This window comes from Taudactylus pleione, unplaced genomic scaffold, assembly GCF_031769625.1.
Source record: "Taudactylus pleione unplaced genomic scaffold, aTauple2 ptg000016l, whole genome shotgun sequence".
NCBI lineage: Eukaryota > Metazoa > Chordata > Amphibia > Anura > Myobatrachidae > Taudactylus > Taudactylus pleione.
The window spans coordinates 2,564,991-2,592,019 of record NW_028284418.1 but is presented as its reverse complement, the minus strand read 5'-3'; the positions used below and the strand labels follow the sequence as shown (position 1 = coordinate 2,592,019).

At 42.2% G+C, this 27,029-nt stretch overlaps 1 protein-coding gene across 4 annotated transcripts in view; it reads right to left on the bottom strand.

Moving 5' to 3' along the window:
• Positions 1-18,537, bottom strand: part of BAHCC1 (BAH domain and coiled-coil containing 1) — a 132,258-nt gene extending 113,721 nt beyond the window's left edge. For 3 of the 4 annotated variants that reach the window (XM_088474387.1, XM_088474415.1, XM_088474406.1), the window contains exon 1: positions 4,195-4,305. The gene's annotated coding sequence lies outside the window, so the exon portion shown is untranslated. Of the gene's footprint in view, positions 1-4,194; positions 4,306-18,168 lie in introns of those variants that run through there. The other variant, XM_088474397.1, reaches the window with a different exon arrangement.
• Positions 18,538-27,029: the final 8,492 nt, after the last annotated feature.

The window sequence follows — 27,029 nt, the reverse complement described above, 5'->3', positions numbered from 1 at the left end:
CTGCCTCCTATCCCATAGCCCAGGTCTGCACTCCCTCCAAGATATGCTGACTTACTGTGGGACTGCTCCATAAAGTACCTCTGGGACATATCCAGCTGTTTCCAATACTCATTTTTATAATCTTACCACTTTGTAAGAGCAATGAGAAAATATACCCAGTATACATGGGAAGTCCAACCTTAATATTCTTCTGGGAGAACACACACACACATATATATATATATATATATACACATACATACACACACACACACACACACACACATATACACATACACTATGATGATCATTTAGCCAAAATTTTTACTTACCCTGACGTAACAAATAACAGTTGCATTTTGTAATTACATTTGGACAATTTTACAATTAGGACAATGAGAATATTACAAGGTTTCTTATATACTAAAATTGTGCTCTAACAATTATTAATATTAACTGAATCTCATGTCAAATGCCGAGTAAGGCAAGTATCAGGAGATAACACTGAGTATAAAGAGATCTAAAATTACCTGTGCATTCAATTTTCACAAGAAAACAATATATAGTACTTTGTATCATTTCATACTAGGTTTCTGATACTTGGCTATCTATATCCCATGTTGCTGTGTAATATACAAAATACCAAAATATTATTAGTTAGACCAAAAACCAAATCCACATTGGTGTATAGAATGAGCCTGTCACAACCCCGATTGCCCAATTATTGCAGGAGGTGTACGACAGAAGCTGGCTGCAATGTCACTGTAACACGACTTGGATACATTGTACAGCTCTCAGATCAGTCTATTATAATATGCAATGTACCTGGTACATTGGAAGGAGGGGGCACAATGTCGTGGGTGTATATGTGTGTGTGTAGCGGGTATAATAGGTTCCTATATAAAGACCATGGTTGTATATTGAAATGGACTTGAAACATAAATTGAAGCAAAGAGGACTTAAGAAAATAAGGTTTTGGAGTTATTGATAATTCTTTTTATCATGAGGGGACCGACCGGCAGGTAAAGGGACACGTCCCTAGCATGTACAGCTGCTCTTATAAAAGGTGCATTATCTGTGTCCCATATCTAGCAGAGAGCCAGCACTGCGTATTAACTCACTCTGTGCCAGCAGTGGATACGGCTTGCCCACTTATGTACATACACCACACTCAGTGCAGCGCAGCTAAAACCACTCCACACAGTGAAAGCTTGTCCTGCTTTTCTAATGCTACGGTTACTAAGCAGGGGTAATACGTGGCTGTGGGTACATAAAAAGGGAGAAGAAGCTGGATTGGGGAGTAGTGAGCAAAACCTTTACAAAATAGGGTTTCAACTCTGCTACGTTGCATAATATGTTTCACAGATACAGCCGTTACTCAATAATACATATACACAGTAAATAAATACACAATAGATAGATATTACACAAACATGCATACGCTTTAAAATAAGTATCACATTCCGTGTATGTGTTTTATGCAGAGCTATGAATAAATCATTTAGGGTGCCACCTGAATGCTTACATGACTGAAACGGATGCAACGTCAACAAAAACGTCTATATTAACAAGTATCTTCACAAAATGGCCAGACAATTCAGCAATAAGCAAACAAGGACTGAAAATAAATATTAATGGAATCTAATACACTGGGTGTATACAGGCTGTAGGAAAATTAGACAATGGGAGTCAATACAGGAGATGTTTGTCATTGCCATCAGCACAAGCCTGAGAAAGCTGCTGATTACACTGATGGAGGAAGGCTGGCCACCACTGGCTACTTACTGGGAGCCCTGGTTTCGGGAATGTCAGCATTGGGGACAGCTATACAGAGAGCAGCCAGCCCGCGCCCGCCTAGGAGAACAGGAATATGATGGCCCTCATGTGTCTTACATTAATATTAGATAATTACTTACTATATGAGGTGCTCCAGCCAGATCTAGTCCTCCTCTAGGCCGCTGTAATTGTGCAAGTTGATGTAAAGTGACACATCCCTGCCAGTGAGAATGTAATCTCTGTAGGATCCTCAGACTGCACTGCTGTGTTAATATTTATTAGTGCACAGAGGGGAAAAAAAAAAAAAAAAACTGTATCGCCAATATACAGAATTGTCAATGCAAAAGAATCAAGAATTCCTGTTTGTTGTCCGCTGGCATAGCACCATCAGGCAAATCCGTCCATTTATTTCAATACAAATAAAAATTATACTATTTAATGTCATTTGCAGATCTTTCAACGAATTATTGAATATCTACGACAAATATATATATATATATATATATATATATATATATATATATATACACACACACACACATATAGGACTGTATTGCAAGATAAAGGGTCATGTAGACCCCAAGCTCAGAACTGTCAATAATCATTTGAGTTAATTCATTATTCTGCCCCAGAGTAGCCTTCATTAAGCTTCCTTCGGAATGTATATTTTATACAGACAATATATAAACACACACACCATATTTTTATTTCCAAAAATAGTTTTGCCTTTTATTTTACAGAAGGTGTTTTCTCCCATCTCCTTGATCTGAAAGCTTAATCTATTGCATTCTTGCTGTTTCCCAGTTTTGCAATTACTGAGTATAGAAAACCTCGCAGCATCTCTACGGAGAGGGGGGAATCTGTCTGCTGGAGACCGTAGAGAAAGGGTACAGTAATGAGGGCACAATTGTATGCATCACACACATACACACAACTGCCTACCACATTCACACTGAAAAACTGTCTAGCTCTACAGACAAAACACCAAAATGTCCTATAAAAAAATTATAAGTGGAAACTAAACAAAAAAACAACAATTATATAACACTATAATAAGGAAAGTATTAAGATTAGATATGTTTTCGTGTCACCCAAAAAGTAAAAAACAAAGTAATATGTAACCCAACATGTAAAGAAAAAAAAATTATAAGACATAAATCTGAGATTTAGATCAACATAAACTGTAGCCAGATCCGTTCATATATAGTGTAGTCCTGGACCGAAGAGGTGAATTTTAGCATGTAATAGGTATATTTTTACTGTAACTGCTGAGTTTCCACAGGATGAAGTGCTATAGGCACATAGGAGCATGGCTGCAGAAGGAAGGCAGGTCCTCGGCAGCACTATATCCAGTACAGGAGCCTCCTTTCCTGGCCAGCAGCAGCCAGCACCGGGCGACCCATGGTAATCAGGTCGGGGTGCAGGCACTTGTATTCCAGCAGGAGGGATGAAGCTACTGTTCCTCCGGGAGTCCACAATCCTCTGTGCGGAGCCCTGACGGGGAAACCACGGGGTGGGAGCTAGGAGAGCAGGCACACACTCAGCTCCCCGACCCGGGGCTTCAGCCTGCCTGTAGCGATGACATCCGCAGAGCAGCCGGAGAGGCAGCGTATAAATATATTATATATATATTTCTCTCTATTAGTGACCGAGAGCAGCAGAGAGTCCTCCACAGAGGCCGCCGTACATGTGCCCCCGGGCAGGGCGGCTGATCACACATATTGGGACTTTTGTTGTTGTTTTTTTGTTTTCCTAGCCCGTAATGATGATATACCGGTGCCCGGTGCGGCGCACACACAGGCGGGCACACTAGCAGCATATATCGCGCACAGCTACAGGCGCTAGGTATATGCGTGGTTACATCTGCGGCCTAATGAGAGGAGAGCGGCCGGGTCACTGTCACCCTGCACCCGCCTGGGGATCACCGTAGCCGGCGCTGTCCCACATCCGCACTGATATCACTATTACCCCCATATACAGGGTCCTCTGTGCCGGGCGGCCGGCGCTTCCCTCCCCGCACTTCCCTGTGGAGCCGGGCGGGCGGCTTATCTCCAGCAACGCGCTACCCTGCGCCTGCTCCGGTACGCGGGGACACCGTACTGGTGACCGGGAACAGATAGTGCCGGCACCGTATTACCCGGCGGCTGGTGAGAAGCGGCGCTGAGCGGCGACACCTCCATCCCGGCACAGGCAATGTAGTAATAATAATAATAATAATAATAATAATAATAATAATAATAACAACAACATGTACGTGGCCGGTGAGAGCGGAGCGGCAGGGGGAGAGGGGATAGATATAGATAATAAAATAATAATACTGTGGGGTTATTCTGTGTGTTTATACGGGTTACAGTGTGGGGCGTGTATTATATATAGCACATATTATATATTGTTATTCATGTTATACAGGGTAGAGCGGAGGCCGGGGAGGCTACTTACTGTGGGTGCAGGGGCAGCGGCGACGGGCGGCTGGGCGCAGTGCTCTCCCCGGGCTCTGCATGCAGTGACTGGACTGGGCGCTTCCGGCCTGAGCCTCTCTGCAGCCCTCCCCCCCGCTCTCCCCAGCAACCCCCCTCTCCCGCATACTAATGAGCCGCTGCCAGTCAGCCGGGCCCCAGACCGCTCCCATTGGTCGGCGGGGATGCAACTCGTGCCGCTCTCCTGGCGTAAACAGGCGCCGCTATTGGACAACGCTAGGACTGGGAACTGCCAATCACCGAGTACGACTGCAGGTGGGGGGAGGGACCGGAGCTGCCAATCACGGCGCTGGGGTGGGCGTGTCCGCTGCTCGGCACAAAGGCGCCTAATTCAAGTGTGGGGGAGTGTGCGGCGGTGTCGGGAGGTGGGGGAGGGGCAGAGAGGGGAAAGGGTCAGGGAATGAGGTTATGAGGGGGTGAAGTTGGATGAATGTCAATCACTCACTTGCATCACGGGAACACTCTGATACTATAGGGTTAAAGGATCGCACAGACCCCCACCGCAGAGCAGAGGGTCAGCACTGGGCAGGCGGGGTGTGATGGAGTGGCATGTATCATCGTTGCCTGTGTAATCACGCATGGGGTGAGGTAGGCTGTGATTTGCCAGAAGCCGTGGTACTGCAAGACCCAGCAGCCATGTAGGCCTGCTGGAACTTGTAGTGCAACTGCCTCTGTGTTAGTGACCTACTACATGCTGTATGTGACAGTATCTATGGCTGTGTACAGGGGTACTACTCTCTGGGGAAGGGGCTGGATTATCAGCAATGCTCTCCCGGGGTGGTGAGTGATGGGTGTCAGTGTGGATCAGGGATCACAGACCCTGGGGATGCCCAGTCAGAATGGGTGGCTGCAATATTCCTGCTTATGGGGGGGAGCAGGGATCCTGATTATTACTAAAGGATCTCCTCAGTGATATTTCCGGCAGAAGGGGAAAGGTAGGATATTTCCAATTACATCCCAGTCCAGCCAGTAACAAGAAGCTGCCAGGGGACAATTCTTACAATTGTGGTCAATTGGAGGTTTCATCTGGGAAGGCAATTTATTATCATTTTTAGTTGTGAATTTGCCCAACATCAATCTGCAAGTGAACAGCACCCTCTCTATACAATACGTGTGTATTTATAATATCATACTTAAACAAGCACCTCCGCTGCAGACGGTGATATTTAACATTGCCCTACTAACATTCACACCCAAAAATGGGAATTTCCACTATGAATTCAGTCCTTGTCTCTGTACGATGTCCCATTGTCAGGAAATACAGTAATTCAATTAGAAACTGGGATTATTTCAGTGAGAAAAAAAAAAAAGAAAACCTCCCAAACTAATTGGCAGATGAAGAGTTAACCCAGAATCTGATCTCTCTCTCCCTCTCCCTCCCCCTCCTCTCCGAGATGCAGATGATTGGCTGGCATGGCGCCAGCCAGCTGTCAATCACCGATTGTAAACAAGGCGCTGATTGGCTGCTGGCCAGTCCGCACTGGGCTGCCTGAAAAAAGCAATTACTGGGCCTGGCGGTTTCCAGACTTCCCCGACTGCGCGATGAAAGGAGATAAGCTGGAGACAGTTTCAAGGCTACTCTCAATAGGCAGACCCCCATGGCCCCAGAGCCAAGAAGAGAGCAAAGTGTGAGAGCTTCAAAGGGAAACGATGCATTTACTATTAGAGGAGACTAAAAATAATGCAGGGGGAAGGGGGAGTTTGTGTGCATCTCGTGCGGTTAGGAAGCATGGGGACAGCTTTTTACAATGGATGAAATGGAGGGGTGGGGGGACAAAACAGGGAGATTGCATCCCCTCCCCCAAATAAAGTGTGTAGAGGACCTGATCGTTACAGTCGTGTAGCTGCGAAAGTGAGGACGGTGCGGCCGAAAATATCTGCTGCGTCTTTTCTGCTTCCAGAGGCTGTATAGAGAGGAGATGTGGCCGGCAGCCTGACACAGGTATGGGGGTGGGAGAGCTGTAGGTCATTTGGAATGAGGTTATTATCTGTATGGTTGTCCCCCTGGGCTGCTGTTTGGAAGGTATAGACTGAATGGAATATGAGACTGAGTTGTGTGCATCTTGGGGTGGAGCTGGTTCCAGGCTGGTGGAATTCATATTTCCCTAACACTAATATGAATACTTTTGTGAGTTGTAACTCCCAGGAGTGCAGAATAAAGATGTAGGGTAGCTTGGCTGGAATCGTCCTTACCACTCCAGGGATGCAATGGTTACTGGGCTCCAGGAGGGGAGGGCTTCCCAGGCCTTGTAAACTGCTTGAATAAATAATGACTTTTGTGGGTGTAATTACGTAACAGAAAGTATACTTTAGCTATTTGTACATTTTGCAATTCCAATAAAGTGTGTTTTTAAACACGTGCCTTTTTTCTCATTTCTTGTATTAATGATTGATGGTGGGGGGAGGGGGGTAAATTTCAACTGCTCAGATAACATCTCGGAACAAAGGACGCGAACATGACAGAGGGTTAGGTCGAAACAGCAAAAAAAAAATCATGAGTCAATCTATTACACAAGATGTAGAATAAAAAAAATAATTCAATTTAAAGTTTATATATATCCGTAGCGATTTTATTTTTCACCTTAACTTTATGCCAGCATTTAAACGCGTTGATAGTATTGTTATTGCTGTTGTTTTTAATATTACATTTTTTAAGACATACCAAAATATTCTAAAACATAAATTCCATTATATATATATATATATATATATATATATATATATATATATATATGTGTATATAAATATGGAATTTAACATTATTTTATTGCACAGATCCAGTTTCCTATGTGTTATTAGGTGTGAATCACTGGACGAGCATCCATAACTATATACACAATGCGAGAGGGTTTCATATAATGTTAATATTAGCAAATTAATCCTTAATAAAACTGGCTTCGAGGGGGGGAAAGAAAAACAGGTGTTTAGTGGATTTGATTGTGTGTATATATATATATATATATATATATATATATAATATATATATATATATATAACATGTATGTCTGTGTACATGTTAGTGTCTGTAATGAGGACACGTCCCTGGGAGGTAACGTTTACATGTACGGTGTAAACCGTAGATTTCGCTTTGTATTACGCGCATACTTACAAATATATCGCTACAAAAATAGCATGCAGAGGGAATGCTAAATAAAAGGTACATATTGCACTGAGGGTGCACGGCTCAAAATGAGAAATAACGCTGAATAATGTATGTATGACACAAGAGGATAGAAATCAATTCGGATGAGAAATTGACAGCCTACAGAAAATAAACAGGTGATGTATACTATATATGTAATTTACATTCCTTAAAATAACTTTACACATAGAAAAAAATTAAAAGTAATTATATTTATCTTCCTTCTGATGTCACACTATACAAGAAAAAAAAACTATTAGTGGATTAATGAGATGTCACATTACACAGAACAAAGAAATCGACTGGATAACATTGTGTTGGTTGAACCCTAGAAACTGACCCATATACTGACTGTTACTGTGATCCTGGAGTAGAGGCTGCTTTTGGGTGGAGGAGAGGTCACCATAAACCAGCCACAGCGTCTCCCATCTTTTATTTAGGATGTTACAGAGATATTTATAGGGAATTTTTGCTTTCAGAATAGTGCTGCGTTAGGAGGTACTGACAGCCTGACCTAGATTATTTATTCCAGTGTTTTAACCAAAATGTCGTAAATCTCGGAGTCTATCTTCTCAACTGGTTAATATGATTTATTTACAAATACTGTTGACATTTTAAAGGCATTAATCCAAGTCAGTTGCATCTGAACAATTTTGGATAAATTAGGGATTACAGAAGAAAGGCAAATATAATCCCCTCCACGCACCCTGTGTACAGTCAGGGGCATGGGGAACCACGTCCACGTCACCTATAGAAAGAGGATTCATTGCAACAAATCGCTACCCAAAAAAGAGCATCTCCCCCATTAAGGCAAGTATAAATTTGTACGTGAGGAAGATCAACATATTTTATTTTTTGGCAAATAAATGAGAGCTCACAGATACTCACACAGTTTTCCTTTGCAATCACTCCTATGTGGAAGGGTGGATTACACAGAATTCCCGGCTGGGGATCATCACAATGATGACAGCAGAATATGCTCCGGTGGTCTCACTCCAAGGCCACTCTTTACCGGAAAAGCGAAACTTTTTTTTTTTTTTTACATTGTTTTGTACTTTGGGATTACTGTGTCCCTATCCAGTAGTATTTATTACCCCTGATACCAACACCTAGTTTATACACCATACACGTTTACAATACGTAGTGCAGTGTATAGGTGATGTGATTGCCCCTATGCATGCTATTATGTTTCCCTGGAGAAGAACAGTGATGACCTGGATGGATAGTGAGTAAAATCTTATTAACTCCTTCCATAAGGCCATGAAACAGAAACTGAAGTCTCCAACATTAATACTACCCTTTATAGAACCGATTTACTGTATAATTATTATATACTGCCCACTACTCAGTATACATATATATATTATATAAATAATATAAAGGATTTATCAAAAGGGATACTTGATTAACTCAACATTCATACCAATTTCCCATGTGACAGATAGGTCTAGGCTATGCACGGAATTAAGAGCTCTCATTCACACAATTCTATGATAGGACTATTCAAAATAAAATAAATGAGAATAAAATAGATGAATAAAACTGTGTTTCTCTAAAATAACAGACGCAAAACTGATCAGGTCTATTAAAGAGAAGAGTGCTGATTATGGTGGAATAACTGCAGGGGAGCCATGGATATCTGCGGAATAAACTTCAACCAGTCCATGGATCCAGGGCTTCGTTGTCAATGATTACCCAGAGATCTCTTTGGGGGGATTTGGGGACATTGCTCCCTACAATTGATATAATAACATCCGGGTATTTTTGCATCTATAATTACAGGATCCAAATAACATTTTCCATGATGTATATAGAGGGACCCTCCCATACCATTGTGCCCTTCTGTCCAAGTCGTTTCCTGACAGTACAGATAGCCTAGTGTCCAGCACACTGTATTAGCCATAGTAAGGTCTCCCTTCCTGTTGGATTGTGCTGACTGCAGATAAGTATATATTGTGCTGGCATGTAACACTTCCCTTCCACTCACACAACAGATAATGCTGTTTTAGGTAAATATTTACCCTCCTCAGCTGAGCAAGCTAGCCCAGAACCTTCATATGGAGTCATTATACCCGGGGCAGTAATCTTTCCCATTTAACCCCTATATGACATGGGCACATTTAAAATATACTTAACCCTTTCCTTCACCAATAGAGCGTCGGAAAAATACATAGATTTTTGGTATGCCTTATCAAAAATGTTCAATGTAACATCTTCTGTGCATTGCCCATTTGGTTTTAATCCACCATATATTTTAGGTTGCACTGACTGTTTTTGGTGTGTACATATGTATCCATTTGTGTGGGTAGGTGCACATAATAAGACTAGCACCCCCCCCCCCCCCCAAAAAAAATCCAAACACACAAGAAAAATCATAGATGGGTGTCTCCAAAAATGAGGCGGACATTACATTCACTATTAGCAATTACTAAACGCGATTTGGAAGGTTTACTAATGCTGGGCACACACTCTACAATTATATGTCAGATATCTGTCCAATCTGGCTGGTTGGAATGAAAACCTGGTAATATATGGGAGCCAATGACAATCGTCCATTTGATCACAAACACTGAAGAACAGACAAAAATGGTCGTTCAAACAAATTGGTTAAGTCAAATTAATTTAACCAATTTGAGCAATCATTTTTGCACATTTTGCAGTGTTTAATACCGTATGGTCAAATGTCATTGGCTCCCATACATTACCAGATTTTCATTCCAACCAGCCAGATTGAACAGATATCTGACAGATAATTGTAGACTGTATGCCCAGCATAAATCAGATACAATTTTTTTTAACTTAATGGGGCAATTGTCCCCATGTGGCATCGTTGTCACCACCCTGGCCTGAAGTATGCCCCTGAGAGATAGCACTTAATGGTTTAGTCAAATAAATGTCAATGTCTGAAGATCTGCAATGAAAAGCTACTGTGCTTCGCAGGGCCGTGAATATTTTCCAAGCGCATCTGCCCCACCGTAACTGCGCTGCGCTATTGGCTCCTATGCACATCTAAGCACATATATAGCACTTTTGTAGGAATAGACGTGATGTACTCATTCACATTCACACTGTAGTAAACCCTACAGCTAAATTAAATGATTTAATCAATATTGGGGTATACCATACTTCTGGGGTATTAGTAAGTTATCACTCGCAGAGGGAGGTAGAGTCCGAATACAGATGTTAAATACATCAAATCGAGTATAAATTATATAAACCCCTCCTTCCAGTTAAAGTGGCCCTGGGGATACCCTGCTTCAAACCTGAAGTGTGATTTGGCATTAAATGGATGCGCGGGGAGACCCCGTGAAAATGCTGGCAGATTCAATGCATTAGGTATTTTGTGTCAGGATTTGAGGTTTGCTGGAGTATGGGTCTCTAATGGGGTGGTGGAATAATCTCCCTATTTGCAGGGCAGTGACTACTAGCACATCTCCACTTTAACCCTTCATTATTGCGCTATAAGCTACATCAGAGGAGAAGTCTTTGCGCAAGAGCTTCCCGACAAGTGTTTTATGTATGCCATCCATCAATGCGCCCTCAGGAGGCACTATAGCCGCCTACACATACTGTACATTATGGATTTTGTCTTCATGGAATAGAAGGCATTTTGCTGTTTTAACCCTAGAGCCCAATAGATTTCTCTATTTTTCCTCAGTTTATTGGGAGTGCCTGAGAGAAAGCACGTTGTCACATAGGTACAGCAAATCGGTCACATATGCTGCCGAAAATACGTCTTTGTCCTGTTACCAGGTGCATCGTTAATATGTAGCAATACAGATATACGTTTTATGTAGATTATTATTATAATAACATCTACGTGGTGATGTTTTTGTTTTATTTTTAGCTGATTTTGCCCCCAAGCAGAATTAAGGTAGGACTTGGACCCAGCTCTTTAAAATGTGGTTATCATATACTGACTGGTGTGAATAACAATCAGTTACTACCTAATGTGAATAATAAGTATAGCTATGATTATTAATATTTTAATCACATAAAGCATTTGTTCTGTACTGAATAATTGGAAAATATTAAGATGCGTTTATTAGCAAAAGCAGAAAAATATTAGTACATAGGGCAGTTCCATCAGGAAAATATTTGTAGTCCAGAGTGCGAATAAATAATAATAAGATTTTATTTGTGTGATTATTACTGCAAAACACATCCAGTGTCACGACCTGCTCTTGCTTTTTTCCTTGTAGAAATAACCATTAACATATTGTCATGCTATAGCATGGAGAGAAAAAAAAATAATATATATATATATATATATATATATATATATATATATATATATGGTACCTAGAATGGTTAGTTTGAAATAGTCAAGTGTGTGATCACCATAACGTCTCTAAATTGATCTCCAATGTTTATTAAGCAATTATATAGTTTGTTAAATCAATCTGCTTTCATATTTAATCTAATTATATATATATATATATATATATACACACACACACGTACGTACATATATGTATATATATATATATATACACACACGTACATATTTATATATATATAAATAAATATATATACATACACACAGACGCTCATGCACACACACATACGCCCAATATTATTAGAATATAATGTAATATTATACAATGTTAAAAATGTATAACTGTACTATGAAGTAGGGACCACTAGAGGGGAGGTGTAATTTACTAGCCATTTATTATTACTGAATATTTACATAGCATCAGCATTTCCTAACATACAAATAGGGTTATTTATTTTTTTGTCAGAATCTATCATTATTCCTTTGGAGAGTCAAAATGGACCAGAGCATTAGGAGGTAACCCACACAAACTTGGGGAGAACAAACAAACTCTTCACAGATAGGGCTCTGGTTGGGAATGGGACATGTCGTCAGTGCTATGAGGCTGTAATACTTACTACTATGCCATGATGCTGCCTATATGTACAGTACATTCATACTATTACTTGTAAATACACACATTTCCATTTAAAGTATAACAATTATTTCCATTAATGAGACTATAATGTGTGTTTATATCAAGTGCTCACAAAGTGACTCCAGTCTAGGACAGGTCACACAATACAGTCATCTACCAGATAGTGGGAAACACACAAGATACAATTTAATGCAGAATGACTGGTCACAAAGTAAGGAAGGAGAGACAGAATACAAAAGCTGTATTAGGAAAGTGGAGGAGACATGTCCTAGCCACAGCTTTCCATGCAGATAACGCATTTCAATGGGGCAATGGGCAGGAGTGTATTGTTACATTACACAGGACAAACACCTTCAGCCCATTGTGCCCATTCATTGTGTTCACCTCCCCCAGGCTCTTATTGCAATGGACCCTTACATCCGGGCAAAGTTGAAAAAAAAAATGGTCACGACGAAATTTGCTGACTGACTTCCAAGATACCATAATAAAATCAAATGGAGTGGAAAAAAAATGTATGGGAGACAACGTTTCGGATATAAAAGAAAAGCAGGTTCAGTACGTACAATATGCCCAGCCATTGATCCAAGAATGGATATTACTGATCTACAGTACCCCTAATATAATTATCTGCCAGTTATTTGTAATCTCAGCGGAAATGCATATGATCCTCATTTAAGGACACTTGGGACTGAAAACAAGCATATAAAGTTCGGAGGTGATGCTAATATATAACATGCACCACTCCCCTATCACTAATAATTAGCAATCAGATTGTACAGGGGAGCTGCCTGGGCACCTATGTCCCTATAACAGCCTGGTATATAAAAACCATGATCTACTACACTATCTAGATGTTATATTCTGGAATGTACTCATACAGACAACGTGTTTGTTTTACTGCATATTGAATACATGTACTCCAGGACAGAATAGATGATTCAAATATGCAAAGTTTCGGTGTCCAGCCCCACTGACCACCGACCCAGTGTCTTGCATGCCCAACAAAGTGTTGTGAATTCTGTATTCCTCAGCTGGGATTCAGCATCACAGCCATTCACCGCTACTTCACTTGTAAAATAATGCGTTCCTTCTCCTCTCCTGTCAGTCTGGACAGGTTTACATTGTAAATGAGACTTGGAATAAAACAATAAATAGATTTCTGACTTGCGGTGGAAATTGGGAACAAAATATAACAGGAGCATCTTCTAATTCATATTGCTCTGTAGTTTCATTATGCATCGGCTACAATTTTTCACTGTGCTATATAAATGCACACACTAGGATTTCAATATAAAACTTTACATTACTAGTGTGCGTATATATATATATATATATATATACACATATATATTTATAGGAGTTTGTATATTCTCCCTGTGCTTGCCTAGGTTTCCTCCCACACTACAAAAGTATACTGGTAGGTTAATTGGCTCCCAACTAAAATTAACCCTAGTGTGTATGTGGTAGGGAACATAGATTGTAAACTCTGGGGCAGGGACTGATGTGAATGGCCAAATATTATATGCAAAGCGCTGAGGAATATGTGTGCGCCATATATATATATATATATATATATATATATATAATATTATATAGCGCATGCTATTTGGAGTGCTGCCTCGCCCTGTATTATTTCTGAGAGATCTCAGTTAGTCTGACCAGTCCACGAACACTTTTTTTTAAATACTGTATATTGCAACTTGTGGAACAGACATTCCCTGTTTTTACATGGAATACAGTTGGAATGGCCAAGGTGTATTCGGTGAATAAGAGAGAGAAACTTCTCTATTTTTTTGTTTAAACAAAGTAGTCACATCCCTCTTGCAGTGGACCTGTTATTATTATTATTATTATATATATTAAAAAAAGGTGATAGAGCAAATACTGCGAAAACCGTGTAAGGATCCAGGCCTGTGCTGCAGAATAGTCTTTCCTGCGCTCTCAGGGATGCTCATCTGATATGTTCGTCCTCTTCAGCACGGTTTATTTGATTCCTCGTTAAATGTAGATCCTAATTTGTAGCTAAATATAAGCAGTGTGTTCACACACATCTTAGTACAGTGAGCTGGGTTGTGTGAGGTGATCAGAGCTGGGCCCCCATCTGTTTTGAATTACATTTATTTTCATGTATGCTAATATGGAAATAATAATACAATTAAAATGGCCAATAATAATTCCATTCACCAGGTAATTGATCTACAGCAACAGAAAAAAAAAACAATAAACGTCACGGGACCATGTATCTGAGAAAGGGGACTATAGGTGGAGCAGGGCCTGGACACATGTTCAGTAGCCACAACACAGTCTTAGAGGCCCCTACCCGAAAGAAAACATGCTGCATGCCAACTTGTCACCCCCAGCTGCCACCCCCACCATACCAAAAACTTCCCGATCCAGGCAAAGATTTGGGGAAACGGTTCCATGAAGCGAGTTGTTGCATGTCAGAGAGAGCATGTTGTGATAAACAGGTAATTAGTGGCAGTGATGTGAGACAGCAGACAGCAGAGGCTGCTTCACACACCCAAATATTCATAGTATTTGCAAACGCGGCTCTGAGTGATCATTACAGGCTGCCTGAACAAGGGATGCGGGACTGAGCTAGATCCGGTGGCAAATTGCAAAAAGGCATAGATAAAACAGGATAATAGTATATATGGAGGGGAAAAGAGGTGGGGACGGGGGAGAAAGATAAATCTTCACATTCCTATACTTTTTAAAAAAAACGCTGTAGGGAACTTTGTATATATATATATATATATATATATATATATATATATATATATATATACACATATACACACACACATTTTATATATATATATATATATATATATATATATATTATGTACACACGCTCGCTCTCTCTCTCGTCATGCATTCAGTTATTAGTGCTGTGATAGTGCTCTTTGCTTAAAATGTTACTACTTCTTCAAGCATTTACTGAATGTTTAAGAATTCACGTTAACCCCTTCGTGCTGAGATCTATAATCGGTATGACCCTCGGACTTGCCTCCAAACAGATCCATGACAGGGAGCCTTTTGTCCTTACAGAGACCCAGATAAGATCAGTCCAAGAACGGTAGGGGGAGGGGATGGCACGATGTTCCGCATGTGTCTATCCAGAGAGGGTTTATTACAGCCCAGTCTTGTTAGTTATTAATTATCAATGCAAACACGGACTTTGGGCAGATCAATGCTATTGAGTGCAGCTGATGTTTGGAATCACGGACAGCTAGGTGATGGATGAGCTGCCCAGATGGGATTGCATGCTGGAAAAGTCCTCTATTTCTTCCTGTAGCCGTGCTGGAGGTGTAGCATGTGCCTTTGCCCTGTAGGACCAAGCAGCTCTTAACAATGTGCCCAAGGGGAGTTAGACGCGGGAAGAGTAGCGCTGCCTCTTGCGCATTTACGCAGCACAGAGACACACACGCTTATCTCCAGATTCCAGGGACGCATTATCTGTCCTGCTAGTTCAGTGATCCCTCTACTAGAGAAAACTCTCATTTGTCAAAGCACAAACAAATCTCAAAAAGTTACTTCTCTTTCTTTATAAAAAAAAAATATATATATTTTTTTTAAACAACAAACTTGCATAAATTATAACTCCCAAAATTGTAATGGAAAAAAATCCCGTCCAATATAATTGTGCCCAAGTATTTAGCGAGAGCTTCTAGAAATAAAGGCGTTTTTGAATAAATAATTATCTGTATGTAGCTGTTCATGGGCTTAGGCTGGGCAATAAATATAACGACGTCCAGCTCTGTTTTAAAGCATAATCTGTACGCTACAAATGTCACAATGTGAATTAATTTAACATCAGAATAAATATTGATGTAATCTAGCATCACTCTATGCATTCTGTTTGAGCAGACATCAGGAATATTTTATACGATCTTTAATATTTTCATACGTGTGACTCCTTAATTCCGCCCCGAACCAGGGTAATACTAAAATGGGGCAGAAACTAACCCACAATGAAAAGCTGCGGTCTCTGTTTGTGGTGTCAACACACATAAGCCGATTTCCTGATAAAAAAAAATAACGCTTTTATCTGGTTCTTTGACTGAAAGTTTGCTTCCAAATCAAGATATACAATTATCAGAGCGGAAACAAAGACTTCATGCGGACTCCCCGCAGGCAGGGTACATGGCACCCACCCGGCTCACGCCCGGATTTGCTCGCCCTGCTCATTTCGATCTCCCTGTGGCCTCATTTTGCCACACTCACTATTCTATAATATATGTGTGTGGGTGTATATATATATATATCCTCTAATTCAGAATTAATGTAGTATTCTGTTCTATCATAAAAACATGAAACAGAACAAACAAAAGAAAACCCCAGCATTTAACACATTGTGAAACCGAAAGCAAAATGTATCGATTTAAATAGAGTGCTACATATTGCGAAATGTACCTAATATGTTATTTGTTTTAAAGTACAGAATGTTATCGTGATACACAATTTTATGCAATAATAATAATAATAATAATAATATAGCTGCATTATTTATAGTATATTTATTAAGCAGTGGATTTTGAAAACTCTCGAAGTGCAGATGTTGCCTGCCACGTTTAAAAGAGCAATAATATTTAATGCAAAACAAGCCTGCTTTTGCATTTACTATTATTGCCATTTTAAATACGGTAGACAAAATAGGCAAAATCGTAGGTTTTGAAAATACATTGCTGAATAAATATATCTTTAAAATTTTATTTTCAGGACTCAGATTCACCTGCTATAATTAAATGCATCGCTATATATTGACTTTATAGTAACCAGCAGAATCCCTTATCAATAAAGTAGAATAAAAGAAACAGTAACAGCCGCCTGTTAAAAAGTTTCAACAGCAACAAATGTTAACGTCTGTAAAAGAGGTTTATTCCATTCAAAGAGAACGGATCAGATGTATATTATTAAAAGCTCTTTTAAGTGAAATAAAAAAAAAATATCTACTAAAAAATAACGCGATTTAGCTTTCGTTTCTCCCAACTTCATTATAAAGTGAAAAGTCGATGCATTTAATTAAAAATCATTAAATAAAAATCTATTTTATTTTCAGCTAAAGCAGTATAATTTCTGCTCTGGATATATAAGTAGAGAATCAATGCAAATGAGGAAAAAAATAAAATGAGCTAATTTACTCTCCTGATTGATGTTTCTACTAAAATGTAAGATGCTAGTGAGGGGAAAAAAAAGCTAATAAGTGCGTTTTCTAAACGAAACGTCATGCTTCGCTTTCTTCTTGAATTAATATTAATACAGTAAGTGCACGAATAAAACGCAGACGCAACAGTGATCATTTAAACTAGTAATCACATTATCATGCAGCACCCAATGTTTTTTTTTTTAAATCCACTATATATATATATATATATATATATATATATATATATATATATATATATTTATGAGGTTGCTGCAATTCTGCCATGATGGATTGGACTTTCTAATTTTAGACTTGTGGAGCAGTGTTATGTGATCCTACGTTTCCACTGCAGAATTCTTCTGGTATTCTGCCTTTCCTAAATGTTAAAAAAATAATTCCCAATACAAATAGATACTTTAACTTTTTGTATTCGCTGCATATTAGATAAGTGCAACAAATTACCCTTATTTATAAGTCCGCCACTGTTTCAAGTATATATATATATAATATATATATATATATATATATATATATATATATATATGTGTGTGTGTATGTATGTCTGTGTGTGTGTCTATATATACATACATACTAAATTGTTAAGTTTTTATTATAATTCAACCCGCGTATATTACCAGCCAGACAATGCGACTATATAGCAAAATAAGGAAAAATGTATAGCATAAAAGTAATTAAAATAATAATAAAAAAACCACGACAATCACCTACCTACAAAGACTGTTGTCTTGACTCATTTCTAGCAATCCCAGAAAAAAAATGAAGTAGAGGGGGGAGGCTCGAGCAACACAGAGCAGTAGAACAGGGTGGGGGAAACGGTTCCTGATCTGCCAGATTCCTCAGCCGCTTTTATTGTTGTTAGCAGAAAGGGGAAGTTGGCCTTGATTGCTGCGTGGTCACTGTACAGATCCTTTGTGCTTCGGTTTGCTCTGATATTATTTTGTTTGAGGATTGTATTTTTTTTTTGGTGTCTTAAGCTCAGGGGTCTCTACCTGCCTGCATGGAGTAAATCCATTCAATTAGAGCAGAGGCTGCTGGTAGCTGTATAATCACAAATTTATGGCTGTGTGACGTATCTCCTCTCCCACAATGGAGTCCCAGTGACATTAAACAGAAAATTGATGAGAGAGAAGCGAAATTTAATCTCTTTCTCCCTCAACCAGGCATTTAAATGTTGTTTTCTTTTCCTTGCCTTTAACTCTTCATATGCCAGGGTGTCCAGACAGTGAGGGGTAGTTTTGCCCCTGTGGCATGGAAAGGGTTTTCCCTCTGCCACCACAGCATGACATGACACACACACACATACACACACACAGCTGTGCACGGACATCCATGTCTTTATTGGGGTGTATGCACTTACCTTGGCTAAGGAAACAGAATTAAGTCCATATAGAAAGCATGCATGCCCCTCCACCCCCAACCCCCACCCCCCTTCATGGTGCAATGCCAGCCCTCTTCCCACCCTCTCGTCAGTCCCGGAGCTCATGCCCCGCAATGCCTCGGGAAGCAGAAGAGTCTTGTGGTCCTGGTTGCGGCCACCGTGTACGGGCTGTGATTCCCCGGGGTCATCAGATGGCCGAAGGTCCCCGTTGCGCTGTGCCCCGAGGCAGAGACTTTTCTTAAAGCAGCCGCGCGCTATTCCCTCCCGGCTCCCGGGGCCGCTATTGTCCATCATGCCTGCCAGGCCCCTCCCAGGGGTGGGATGCCCGGGGCTCCTCCCCAGGTTGTAACCGGTTTGTTAGCTGCTGGGGAATTGTGTGTGCTGGGAGGAACATTCCAGGGTCTGATTCTGTACTGTACTGCGAGGAGACAATGTGTAAGCCGCTTCATTCTTTACAGACACTGCACATGTAGCCACTTTTCTTTACTTTATTACTATATTTAACTGTTATAGTGATTATTATTATTTCTGCTACTACTACTTATACTACTACTACTGCTTATACTACTTCTACTGCTATAATTACTACTAAGAATTACCGTTTTGCACTCTCTATTAAGTAAGACTGATTCCCAATAATGGCTTTTTAAAATATGCTACAATGGCAGATTTGTAGTAACCTAAAGCAGCCAATCAGATATCAGGTATGATGACCATTCTGTATGTGAAGCAAATGAAAGCTAATATACGAGTAGTTGCATTGGATGCCAGCTCCATTATGTTATTTGCAGCAGATTATTAAATACATCCTATTGGACAGATTTGCATTATGGTAACTTTATCAAATACCCTTGAAGAGAGGGCTCGATTCAGACCCGGTCCCTAAGTTGCGGACGCACGCTATAGGCGATTATCGCCCGTCTGCGCATGCGTATGCATCGCAGTGTGCATGCATGAACCAGTCACTGCGATCGGGAAACGTGCGCTCGGAGCACAAAGACTGTGTGCTACTTTGAGTGACAGAATATGCCGTTTGTGGGTGGTAACAGGGGAAGGTGCTTGTGAACGGGGGAGTGGTGCTACGCATGCAGGCATGTCTGGGTGTCAAAACGGAGTTTTATGGGTATGCATAATTAGCAAAGATGCGTCATTGTACACGTCACTTTGTTGTATTTCAGCCTGCAGTGATCGCAGTGCTTGCGGCGGGGTAAGATCTACCTCATGCGCAGCGTGCAGCTCCGATGGCTCTTGATGGTTCTGATTATTCACACACTTCCTGGAGATGAGGTATGCTAAGAGAGAAAAGTGGGTGTCTTTATAGGGGCGTGCGTTCGCTCTGCCGTCGCTCTCTGAGACATAGAAGGCATCCTTACACCAGACCGTGCGATCGTGGAATTTACGTACCCAGCCCCTTTTGGCTATGAGAGAGCGCAGCTTAGCATCCGGGTCTGAATTGACCCCAGAGTCTTCTCCTTCAGGCTTTTAAAGCATTTTTATTACACTCTGGATGAACATGGACGTCAGGATAATGTTGTGGGTTTACTGGTCACTGATTCTCTGGTGACACCAGTTATAGCTCCAGTGGGTGAATGGGGTGTTCATTCCTCTCCAGCGCTGCCTCCTGTACATAGCAACAGAGTGTTTTGCTCTGAAATCCATTTTGAGTGATAGGTGAACCAAGTCAAGAGAATGGTATTCGGTGGGGTAAGACAGACAAAACAATGGGCTGGGGTGGGGGGTGGTTGACATTTGTCATGTGACTTATACCCCTTTCAGACATCTCGAGATTCCCGGGAATTTTACCTGCCTCAGCAAATTCCCGGGTAGCCATGTCTGTCTGAAAGGTAGCCGTCCCTGCAATCGACCAGTGTTTTTCCCGGGACTTAAGTCCCGGGAAATTACCCTGCTTCTGTCTGAATAGTGCTACCCGGGAATTTACTACTCCCGGGCAGCACCAAGCAGCTTTGAGCTGCTGCTTTGAGCTGACAGTGCAGAGCGTCCTATAGGATGCTCAGCACTGCTGCTTTGAGTTGGCAGCGCAGAGCGTCCTATAGGACATTCAGCGCTGCTGCTCACCACCCCCAGTGCCGGCCGGCTGTGCCACAGTGGGCCACAGCGGGCCGCCCGCACTCCCGCTGGACCACCAGAGAATTAAAATACATTTAGAAAAAATTCTAATAATGATAAAAAAAAAAAATCTGCATTATGATTGGCCGGCTTCCGGCTGCTGAATGATGACATCATCACCATCAGCCAGAGAGGGGATAGGCTAGGAGGAGCAGACGGCAGAGAAGAGGCAGGCTAGCAGAAAAACCCTGCTCTTGTCTGAAAGGGGTCTACCTGGGAATTTCCCGGGTAGACACTGTAGTGTGAAAGGGGGGTCTCGACCAAATACCCAGGAAAAGGAAAGAAATCACATTGCTCAAGACACTGGTATGCATAAGGCCACTATATTTATAACCCACATTTTAACTGTAGCTAAGTAAAAACTTGCAACACCTGGAAATCCCTAGAACCTCCATCTCTTACTCCCGTCATCAATATGGTCTAGCAATCTTCTGGAATGAGAAACATGATTCGCATTGTTAATTCAGTAGTGTTGTTTATGTTTACTAGACCTTGGGATACTAGTGCAAATAATTATCATGACATTGCCCTTTATTAAAGGAGGATTTTTGCCTTTATATATGTGAGACATGTCATTTTGATATTGCAACCACTGCTCTCAAATGAACTGTGGGCCTGAACGCAGATTCCTGATTATCGGGAATCTGCAAGTGCGCAGGACCCATTCTGCAAGTGTGCATAATGGGTCCTGCTAAGATGCACGCAAGGAGAAATTCCCGGGTCTGAGCAGGAAATTTCCTGGGTTGTACATCTGAAAGGGGTATGAGTGAGAGGGGCTTAGCATCTCCCTCCCCCTCCCACACAACAAGGTCTAGATATGCCCCTGGTTGGCTCTAAAATGCAATTTTGATTCTGTTGAGCCCAGGCAAGGTATAGATTAATTGTCTCCTCTCTTCCAATGTCAAAATGCCATGCCCAGAGCCATGGCAATCACTTGCTCCTTTCCATCATATTATTCTATTCTATTTGTTGAACTTCATATTTCAAATCGTAACTCCTCCCCTACACTACAGCAGGCCCCAACTATTGTACAACCACTAGCACCAGCACACACCCGTTATGCCAGGCATGTTGAGCACCAGTGGGTTAAAATATCTGCCTAGGGTGGCACTAGCAGAAATGCAACAAAATCTTTTCCATATTTGTCAGTTTACGTAGTAGAAAAACGTGCTTTGTGAACACGCATGCATTTTGCTATAGTGACTAAATTCCTCCTGGGCCCGTAACTGACCACCTTTTCCACCAGGACTAAGGCAAACATTAGCTTTCTAAATAGTATTGCACTTCTCCAACATTTCACTTCCTTAAAGTATTTACAAATTACATTTGGACTTGAAAAATGCCACTGTTATCAATTCTTGTAAGTTAGCATTTATTATCAGTCAGTTCAACCGACTGTCTCCCAGCCAGGGCCGTAAGTAGGGGTGCGTGAGCGGTGCTGCAAAGAGTGCAGGACTGTGTGGGCAGCAGAGTCACCACCTCCCGGCCCTTGCCACTGGCTAGCAAGGTCCCTGGAATGGTACCCTGCAACCAGGATTTCTGTTGCAGCATCACCGGAGCGTCATTTGGATGCTCCAGACAGGCACCCTGCAGTCTGAGCAGCCGCTTGGAGATGGTTGCTGCTATTTCCTATGTGGCTAAAGGACCTCTGTGACGTATCCACCACATGACCGCTGCAGGAGGCTGGACCGCTCCTGTGTTACCATCCACTAGGACACAGAGGGGGAACAAATATTTGTGGCGAGTGCAGCGAGCCACCGTGCCCGAAGCGTGGCGAGCGCAGCGAGCCCGCGAGGGGACAGTTTTGGTCCCCCGTTAGCATCCCCGCCCCTCCCCCTTTCAGGCCGGGTCACGTGGGTGTGATGTCACAGGTCCATCAGCGCTGTAAAGTCTAGTCCTAACCGATTGGAGATGCCGGCCCTGCGTGATGTAATGACATCATGCACGCATTGTCATGATATCAGGCACTCAGGAGGCGGGCCGGCACAGGGTGTATTTCAGCTCTGTCATGGCGTTGCACTCAGTCACCACAAACTGTTGTGAAAGACCTCTGCTTTCTCCATTCCACTGTATATAACAGTCTCATGACAAATACAACCTGCACATCAAGGAATCCCACAAACGTCAGTGGTAAGTAGCTCTTGGAGAGCCTGTGGAAGTGTCGGAGGGTTGGTGGTCCATTAGATCCAAACTTGTCAACACTTCAATTTTTGTTAAAAGAGAACATCTTCAAGAGATACTTGAAATGGTGCCACAAGCCTATCAGACTAAAACAGATTTCCCACGGCAGGGGCTTCTACAAACGTACACTATTCCACATCTGCTGGAAATTACCCAAAATTTATATTTTCACAAAAATTGAAGGAAATCACATTGCTCAAGACACTGGTATGCATAGGGCCACTATATTTATAACCCACATTTTAACTGTAGCTAAGTAACAACTTGCAACACCAGGAAATCCCTAGAACCCCCATCTCTTACTCCCGTCATCAATATGGTCTAGCAATCTTCTGGAATGAGAAACATGATTCGCATTGTTAATTCAGTAGTGTTGTTTATGTTTACTAGACCTTGGGATACTAGTGCAAATAATTATCATGACATTGTCCTTTATTAAAGGAGGATTTTTGCCTTTATATATGTGAGACATGTCATTTTGATATTGCAACCTCTGCTCTCAAATGAACTGTGGGCCTAATTCAGCAGTTAACACAAGTGCACTGCTGAACGCAGATTCCTGATTATCGGGAATCTGCAAGTGCGCAGGACCCATTCTGCAATTGTGCATAATGGGTCCTGCTAAGATGAATGCAAGCCCTTGAATGCCTCTGCCTGATTGACAGGCAGCGGCATTTAAGGGGCGGTGCGAAAGCGGCCAGCGTTCCCAGAAACAGGCCGTGTCTGCCCCGTTTTCCGGGAGTGGCCAATCCAGGAACTGCGCGGACGTACGCTGTCTGCTGGGCTCGCAAGCCGGTCAGCCTGAGTAAACTGAGGCTTACTCAGCTGGCTGGCCGCCTGGCGCCATCCACCATCGTCACCATTGATGGTCGCAATGGTGATCCCAGCCTACGACCTCCGTCGCAGTGCTGGGATCGCAAATGCAGCGGGGTGTCATACACCTCCTGTTGCATTTGCATTATTACAAGAATCGCAAATGCAAACTGCCTGCGTGCAGCTTTGCAATTGTGATCCTTGCTGAATCCGGCCCTGTGTTTGTTATAAATTCAATTTCATCAGTGTTCACTGTTAAAGTTAGATAAAAAGAAGGTACTGTAGCTAGTGTTTGAAATTATTGTGTATGCGGATGTTGATATTGCAGAGTTATGTAGGCACACACCAGCAGATTACTCAAACTATTAACAGGTCAGTTACTTAATAGGTGGTGTTGGTTTTTTGAAATATAGCAGGTACAGCCATACTCACTGTTACATTTACACTGGTAAAGGAGAGGCGCTTGACCGGGATTTTATACAGCTCACCAGCCGGTGAATGTATGCTGCAAATGGGTATCAGTGCAGGGATCAGGGCAGGGGCGGAACTAGCGGCGGTGCAGCCGGTGGCTTGCACCGTGGCCCGCTGTGGTGCAGGGGCCCAAAAGCCGTCGCTGCACCCGCCACTAGTGTCCCCTACAGCTAGTGTAGGGCAGACCGCAGTGAGAGTGGTCTGCACTACACAGTAACATACACACATAGTAGCCGATGAGAGTCAGACAGACTCTCATTGGCTGCTGCATCCACGGAGGGAGCCGGCTGGAGCTCACTCATGAGCTCCGCCTTCCTGCTCCCCCCGCAGCGTGTGATGGGAGAGACGTCATGACGTCTCTCCCTTAGTGCAGGAGAAGAGCGGGCCAGGACTTGGAGCACACAGCGGCAGAGCCTAAACAAACAGTCACTGCTGTGGCACAACCAGAAGGAGCATAAGTTCATAATGCACAAAGTGCTGGGTTTAAATCGTGCTGAACACACCTGTGATTTTAATTGTGGGCCTGTGATAGTTTAATTCTAACAGCAAGTTTAAATTCAGGGTAGTTTTGCAATCTAGTAAGCACCCTCTTTGTGGGCAGCGCTGAACCGTGGGAACTAGAAGGGTGATAAAAAATGGCAAAGTAAGACTTGGGCAAACGACAGGACAGTATAATACAATAAACAAAAACATTACTAGCAGGGGTGTATCTAAGGGTCAGAGCGTCCTGTTCCCTCACACAGCTTTTACTATTTTTAATAGTAAAAAACACACTTTTACTTCCACATGGAAAAAAACAGCCTGCCACCCTTCTAATACCCCACTCCCCAGCCAGCCCTAGCAGGTCCCCTTCTGTGACCCCACTCTCCACCCAGCCCCAGCCTATTATGTCCCCCACTCCCCAGCCTGCCCCGGCAGGTCCCATTCCGTGCCCCCAGTCCCCACTTACCTTGTTGTTGCACTGGTCTCGCGGGCCGCGGCTCCTCTGTCCTCTCTTTAGCACTGGTCACGCTCCTGATCTCATAGCTCGCAGGTGCGTAGAGCGCACTTCAGGAAGCTGCACAGCGCGGCTGCATGGTCGCAACGAGGATGAGGCTGCTGCTGCCAGCCCTCCCCGGGCTGTGCAGCTTCCTGAAGTGCACGCCTACCGGCGCGCCGTGAGATGAAGGTTTTTTTTTAAGAGAAGCCCCAGCGCGTATCTACCACCTGACCAAGGATGGCACTGCTGGGTGGCGCCCCCCCCCAGCCGGCGCCCCTGGCGACTGCCATCCTGGCCAATGTGTAGATACGCCCCTGATTACTAGTAACACTACAACTCTCATAAAAGCAACTGATATCCAGGATGGGTAAAGTGAAACTAGAGAAGCCAATCCAGGGATCCTGCAGGATAAGGACTAAAAAAAAGTCCAGTATTTTAGTCCTGGGATTAGAGGCCGCAACAGTGGGAGACAGAATGGTGACTATGGGCCTGAATCAACACGGATCGCAATTGCGATTGAAGCTTAGTAATCGCACACAATGCAACTGCGAAAATATGCTAATGCCTGCCACTGTTCAGCCAGCATAGAGATGTCCACTACTGCTTTAACACATCCGTAATATCTTGCAGTCCTGCGTATAGATCGGTAACATCGAAGCACATCGGCCCGTCACACTCAATTACAGCAGCTCTGACCTGTCGCAGAAATTGCAAGTCTCGTCGCACGCAGAAGGCTCTCAAGCTGTGTATGCAATCGCAGTGACTAATTTATGCATGCCCATGCAACGGCGTTCAAACGGACAGCGTTTCTGGGCAGTGACTGGGGGAGTGACTGTCATCGGTGGTTGAAAGACTTAGTTCCACTGACACCGGTGGCCATATACAGTCGGACATTCTGAGCAACCATAGGGTCACTCTAATGACCAATGGTGCAGCCGATATTCGCTCAAAAGTGCGAATTGTACGGCACCATGGCGGATTAGAGCTGCAGCAGGTAGGCGTCTAAGTAGGCAGTGATATAGATAGAACAGACATAAATAAATATACTATATATATATATATATATATATATACACACATACACACACACACACAGATATACATATACAGTATATATATATATATATATATTAGATACAAAATTAACCCTTATATCTTGTGTACACTGGTTCTCCTGCACCAATTAGGTGGACCTCTGCTAGTAGAGGACCTAAAAGTAGAAGTGGAAGAGAAGGGGTACCTTTGGTGCACTACAACTTTGAGTATTAATTGAATAGAAGAAATTTCCACCACTTAGGGGAATTTATTGCAATATTAGCTGTTGGTCAAACACAACCTTCTATTTGGTGCGCTACAACTTTGAGTATTAATTGAATAGAAGAAATTTCCACCACTTAGGGGAATTTATTGCAATATTACCTGTTGGTCAAACACAACCTTCTAGTTAGTCTTCAAATCACCATAAGTTTATGTTTTGGATATTAATCATAAAATAAAAGCCCTATGGCAGCCCATAATTCTTATACCTGAATATTTTATTCTTGGTATATCAACAGAGGTATAAATATAAAAAATTGACAATACAAATCAATACATAAATAGCATAAAACAACTTTTAGT